This window comes from Chionomys nivalis, chromosome 15 (genome assembly GCF_950005125.1).
Source record: "Chionomys nivalis chromosome 15, mChiNiv1.1, whole genome shotgun sequence".
NCBI classification, from domain to species: Eukaryota; Metazoa; Chordata; class Mammalia; order Rodentia; family Cricetidae; genus Chionomys; species Chionomys nivalis.
In genome coordinates, this window is record NC_080100.1 from 50,877,086 (window position 1) to 50,884,341 (window position 7,256).

Genomic DNA, 7,256 nt, shown 5'->3' on the forward strand with positions numbered 1-7,256 from the left:
TTCCTCCCTCCACCTCCCCTCCCCTCTGAACCTGGCAGCTGTATCAGTTTCAGACTTTGTAGGGCACTTTCTAAAAAAAATGTTGAACATGAATTTAAGCAAAATCTAGAATGGGGCATGGTGGTACACACCTGTAATCCCAGAAACCTAGAGGCTGAAGCAAGAGGACCATGAGTCTGAAGCCAGCCTGGGCCACATAGCAAGACTCTATCTCACAACAAGGGAAGATGGGAGAGAGAGAGTTTTTCCACTGTTTATGTGAAAAGTATTTCCTCCTGATTCCTGTATGGCCTCATAGCTGGAGTCACAGCTCTCTGTCTGTAATTGTCTTCTCTAAGCACTTCGGAGATATTATTTGCTGCATTGTGGCTTTTATCGTTACCATAAAGAAGTCAGCAACAGCCTAAATATAGCTCCTTTATAGAGCACATTTTTCTATGGATATATCAAATTATTTCTATTTGACTTTAGTGTTTTACAGCCTTCCTATTATGAATCCAAGTGTGGATCCTTTAAACACCTCCTGTTTGAGATCGGTTGTTGCTACACAGGGTTTTGGGGAGGAGGAGGTCTTGCTGTATAGCTTCAGCTTCTCTCTCTTCATCATCCTCCTGCCCCAGCCTCCAGAATGCTGTGGTTATAGATATGCACACCACACCCCAGTATATTGTAGTTTGTTCTAGAATTCTTCAATGAAAGTAGTATCAGGAACCCTAGCCCCTAATCAGACAAGCCTTCCTAAAATATTTGACAGTCTCCTTTGAAAGGTTGGGCCAAAATGTGTCCTGTCTGTTATTGGCAACCATTGTCTAAGCTGTTCTGCTACCGAGGGACACAGGAGTCACCTCCTCTTGTCCTGTGGCTTCTCTCTCCTTTACCAAGCCGAGGTCTCCTTGCCTCAGAAGCACACTGCACAGTGTCCACATCAGTGCTTCTCTCGCAGACCCAGGAAAGATTGCCTTAAAAGAATATGAACTGTAAAAATCAGTTTCCCAAGGTCCATGCCATGTGAAAAGGATTGAATAAACAAATGAGGGGAAAGAGACAAAATAGCCTCCTAGAAGAACTCCAGATAATTGGTGCAGATATTCTTCCCTCCTGGAAACGGGGATCGAGTCCACTATCCATCTTAAGTGTGGGTTCCTTCCAGAGAGCAGATTGGGGAGTGGGAGAGTGGAAGAACCACAGAGCACGACCCCAGCCCCCCACCCTCACCCCATCAAGGTCAACATCCCCAGAAATGGGCCACAGTCACAACGTGTACCCTGTTGTATTATGGGATGGAATACAAACCCCAGTGCAAAAATTAAAGTTATAAAGCAAAAAAAAAAAAAAAAAAATCACCCACGATCTTAAGGACCAAGAGAATTCCAGGAGAGAAGGAGATGTGGTGCTAAGCACAGCGTGGCATCCTGGATGGGATCCTCGAATAATAAAAGTGGAGGAAGCTGGCAGTAAAATTCACACAAAATCTACTGTTCATTAACTCTCATTGTAGTGATGTTGGTTTCTCACCCTGCATACACTACATGTCAACACAGGGGAAGCTGGGTATTGGGTAGCTGAACCTCTCTGTGCTTTTAGTCCAGAATAAAATGTAATTTTTATATGTCAGGGCCTAGCAGAATATAAACCAAATGAATGTGCCAAGAGTAGCACTCCCAACTGCCAAAGGGCAAAAATAATAAATTTTTATCCATCAGTGGGTCATTATTAAGCAAGTCATATCATGGCATAATATTTGTCCTAAGAAGAAATGAAGTTCTGATACATTTTCACACTCTGTGCTACCTCAACAGCATCGTGCGAAGTGAAAGAACCAGAAGTCTGGGTCACATGACGTACAGTTCCCTTCAGGTGAAATCTGGAGAAGAGAGCAGTCTATAGAGATTAGCAGACTGATGATTGCCAGGACCCGAAAGACAGGGAAAACAGGATGTCTCTACCTAGCGCGAACAGTGTGTCCTTTCAGGCAACGAAATGCTTTGGAACTGGACAGACATGATGTATATTTGTACAATTGTATAAATATACTAAAGGCCACCAAATTGTCCACTTTCAAATGGCTAAGCGTATGTTATCTGAGTTTCACCTTACCTTGAAGAAAAAACTGTAACATACATGTTAACTCTGCTGAAAGTCTCAGCCCAGAGGCAGAACAAGAACTAGCTGTGGAGTGATAGATGGGACGGTTCTCGAGACACATGGGTCTTTTGAAGCTGGAGTGAGCAGGCGCGAGTCTGCAAATCCAGGAAAGTCAAAAGCTGTCGTGTGGAAAGGTCGGTCAAGGAGCTGGAGCCTTTGCTTCTAGGAAACGCTGTGTGGACTGTAAGAGAGCGGACTGACTTAGCCAGCGGGGCTTTGGCCTCATTCCGCACACTCTTCTATTGTCCTCGTTACTTCTGTTCTTCCATAGTCAGTGTTCTCCACACTCAACTCGACAAGGGAGACCTCCGCCATCTGTATGTTTATGTGCATTGAGTCCTTGGGGCTTTGTATGTCTAGTAAGTGGTAGGTCCTTGATAAAAATTAGATTTGTGAATTTTGAAAAGTGCAGGATATTCTAATAGTAAAGTGGTAAAATATTCAATTTTTAAGTAAAGCATTTACAGTGGTGGACCACTATTAGTTCCAAATATATTAACTGATGTGCTATTGTTCATCAACACACACACATACACATACATGTGCACACATGCATGCACACATGCAGGCTCACTCATTTTTGCCTTGCAGTATTTGCCTTGCAGCATAACACAAAGGTCTCAGTTTGGTTATGGCCCTCAGTCCCCATCCCTAACGTTTGAATAATATTTGTAGCTTATCCCATTTACATAGGTGCTGTGAGGATTCAAGAGATGTTCGTTAAGAGCCTAGCGTTCACATAACACCAATATTATCCTTGATAAAAGTGATGGCTGCCCCGGCAGGCTCTGCTCCAGACGGGCAGTGATTGGCAGGCACCAGGGTGAAGGATGAGCCAGGGTGTAGCCCCAACTTGATCTTAGAGTCTAGGATGAGAGAGAGATGGACAGAACCGGGGCTGGCCCCAAACCTGGGGCTCCAGGAGCATTTGATGAGAACAAAGCTCTGGGGTCACCTCTTCTCTCCCAGTCCCAGGACAGCTTGCAGTCAATGGCAAGGAGACTTATTTAGCGATGGACAGCTCCCAGCCCAGCCCACCTGGCACAGATGGTTGCCTTCCCTCCCTCCTGCTGTGTTTCAGAAGGCTGACTACAAGGGCCTTTGTCTTCCAGAAGAGCAAAACACCAACCATGTCAATCCTTAAATACTGAAAATAAGCAAAAGAACAGTGGAGATAGAGTTTTTTTAAATCACCCAATATTTAAAACAAAAATATGCCAACATTTTAAAACAGTGACTTCTTAAAAAAAAAATCAAATAAACAACAACAACAACAAAAAAAAAACCCTGCTCATCTGGTGTTGTGCATGAAAAAAAACTTCTCTTTTTCTGCCTTTGCATCTTGCTTTTATTGGGACAAAATGTGAAATAAACTTCCCTAATTTCAAACCGTGTTTGCAGCTTAGGATTCCATTAATGTATCCTTTTCCCCCCGGCTGTGCAGGGTCCTCGTTTGCAGTCAGTTCATTCTGCACTGATGTATATTTCATTGCCCAAGGCTTAATTTTGATTTATTGTCCATCCATAAATTAGAAAAATATGCTGTGGAATTCCATCCCGCTGAAAAGCTGTGCCCGATGTCAAGGGACTGGGTGATATTTAAGATGTCAGAAATACATATTGGATTAGTGTGCTTTGTTTCCCCACAACAGCAGGTGTTTAATCATGGCTGATGGCTGAAGTTAAATGCATTAGGACAGCAACAGCCAAGAAGATGGAGTTTTTCTAAGCCATACAAACTCCAGGATAAATAACTCAAAACTAATTGTGTGTCCACATCTTCGATACATTTTTATTTACTTAATACATTAAACAATAGAAACAGCCTCTGGCGCTTAACTCGGTGTTTAAGAGTCTGTACAAATATTCTATGCTAGTGAAATTGTTGGCTGTTTAAACATAATTACCGTTTCCCTTACCAGTCCTCTGGCTGCTTTATATAAGATATTTCTTAAAGCAGGAAAGAAATCTCTCAGCCATTCTGAGGTAGGGAATTTTCAGGCTTGCTTTTGGTTGTGGTTTCTGAATGTAATTTGATTAATTGTTTTCCTGTGAAAATGCCCATCTCATTTAAACAAGGCACCGCATATCTCCTGGCTGGGGTTTTCTGCCTTCATTTCTTTGTAAAGTACCAGTTCCCTTTGCTACCATGTTTATATTAATTAGTCTTCTATGTATATAGGAAAAATGATCAGGCTCGGTGTGGAGCAATTTAGCTGGAGGCTGGAGGGAAGATGCTTAGGAGAGCAAACATTTTCAAGGTGCAACCGGTGACCTGTGACAAGCTGGGGAGATTCATGGCTAGAACCGTATATTTTGACACAGCAGTGATTTGATTAAAAGAGAAAGTAATGGATTTAAACAGTCTCTATGAGGATGTAGCCAGACTTCGGTAGCCTTTTGCAATTTGCTTTGCAGGCCAGGGATGGAGCAGCAAAAGAGAATCATTGCTGCTGAAAAGGAAAAGGTTCATGTACAAATATAAACACAAACTGAGTCATTGAAGCCAGCGGCCTCCTCGTCCTTGTCGTAGGGTTTGTCATAGGCAGGATGAAACCAACTCAAAGCAGACGTTGGGTCATTTCAAGAACAGATTTAGAGTTAGATTTAAGTTTGGGTATTTTTTAAGGGATTATATTGTAGTCATACTCAAATGGTGAATTTTCTGTGAAGAAGAACATGTAATTGTCTGCATTTTAAGAAAAACTAAAAATTTGTTTTAGAGAGTGGAAGTACTAAATTTGTCTTGTGAACATAATAGTTCAATCCCCGCAAAGAGCTACAACCCTAGATCCAACGCAACATCAAAAGTAGTTCTTGCCGGGCGGTGGTGGCGCACGCCTTTAATCCCAGCACTTGGGAGGCAGAGGCAGGCGGATCTCTGTGAGTTCGAGACCAGCCTGATCTACAAGAGCTAGTTCCAGGACAGGCTCCAAAACCACAGAGAAACCCTGTCTCGAAAAACCAAAAAAAAAAAAAAAAAAAAAAAAAAGTAGTTCTTATTGTTTGTTTGTTTGTTTGAGACAGGGTTTCTCTGTAGTTTTGGAGCCTATTCTGGAACTAGCTCTTGTAGACCAGGTGGGCCTCGAACTCACAGAGATCTGCCTGCCTCTGCCTCCAAGTGCTGGGATTAAAGGCGTGCACTACCAGCGACTGGCCAAAAGTAATTCTTCAAAAAAACTAATCTCTAAAAATACTGCCCGTATGTACAAGGCAAATTTATCATATCCACGCCGTATCCCTTCATCAGTTCCTCTAGCATCACTGTGTCTCTCTCCCGATTTCATGTCCCCCTTTTATAATTATTTATTTGTTTAAATTGGTTTTTTTAAACTCACTGAGTGTACATGAATGTAGGGTCACCCACTGAGGCAGGAAGAACCTACTAGTGGCCTCTCTTATAAAGAAACGTGACTCTCTTTCTCCCAGGAACTACCAATCATTCTTCCACTATACGTGAGACCTTGGGAGCACCGCCCATCCACACTGGAACTTTTGGCTGGCTTGGTCCTCAGCAGGTCTTGTGGGGGTACCCACAGCTGTTGTCATGGCAGCAATGTCATGTCCAGAGCCCAGCATTACACACGCCGCCCCTCCCCTTCTCTGGCTTTTATATTCATTCTTCCCACCCTTCCTCAACGTTCCCCCGAGCTTTGTAGAGGAGGTTGAAAATAGATTATCTACAGTAATCTCTTACACTACCCACTACCCACTGCAATAAGGGACTTCTCTGACCAAGGTTGGGAGCAGCATAAATTTAGATACAAGCACTTAAACAACAGCTGACAACATCAACAACATTTAGAAAGACAACGCCAATGGGTTCTTGCCTAGGAACTATCATTTTCATGACCAGGGGGTTTCAACCATGCCTCCAGTACCAGGCATAACTTCCCTCCGTGGAGCAGGATTCAGTTCTAATGAGGGGAGCAGTTGGTTCCCCCCATCAACAGTCTTGTCGCTACTGCGCCAGGGGGCACATCTTGTCTGGTATGTCAGAACTGCAGCAGGAAGGGTCCTGTGCTGGGTCAGAAGGCCATTGGTGTCTTTCTCCTCCAGTGGCCTGTGTAGCACCAGTGGCCAGCACTATCAAAGTTAGCCAACTCCAAATGGATCAAGGACCTCAATATAAGACCAGGCCTCTGAAACTGTTAGAGGAAAAAGTCGGGAGTTTACTTCAAGTTATGGACACGTGGACGGACTCTCCAAATAGGAGCCCCATAGCGCAGGGAATGATACTAACAGCTGGCAAAGGGGATCTCATGGAATCAAAAAACTTCTGTATAGAAAAGGAAGTGGTCAATCGAGTGAAACAGAAAATCTTTACCAGCTATGTATCTAACAGAGGATTAGTGTCTAGAATATACAAAGAACTCAAAGAACTAAACATCAAGAAAATAATCCAGTTAGAACCGAGCTGTGGAACTGAACAGAAAGTTCTCAACAGAGCGATACTTTGGCTAGAGACCACCTTCAACACCCTCAGCTCACAGGGAAATGAAGACAAAAATGACACTCAGATCCCGCTTCACCACGGTCAAAGTGGTCATCAAACGGAATTCTGTACGCCGGTGGGGAACGCCACAGTGTGATTATCAACTGAACAGGCTCCAAAGAAGATCAGCGTCCTCCTCAACTGCATGACAAGTTTGATGCCAATCTCGGTTACATGAAAACCACAGAAAGGGGTGGTAGGGAGAATGAACATGAGGGTATGAATAAGGCATGCTTATGATAATGGTGTGACCCAGTCTGTATTGTATGATCTCATTAATGTAGGAATACAAGATAAAAAAAAAAAAGAAAGGCATCCATTCTATGAACAGACATTAAAAAGCAATATGTCACACATCAGAAAGGGCTTGAAGGCAAATTGTGAACAGTATCGCTTCTGGGGATTCCATATCTTCACATGTCTTTATGTTGTTTGAGTTTTACTTAAAATTATATTGATTTTTTTTTATTTTTTAGTTTTTCTGCTTTTTTTTTTTTTTTTGTATTTTGAGACAGGGTTTCTCTGTGTATCTTTGGCTGTCCTGGACCAGGCTGTACTCGAACTCACAGAGATTCGTCTACCTCTGTCTCCCGAGTGCTGTGATTAAAAGTGTGTG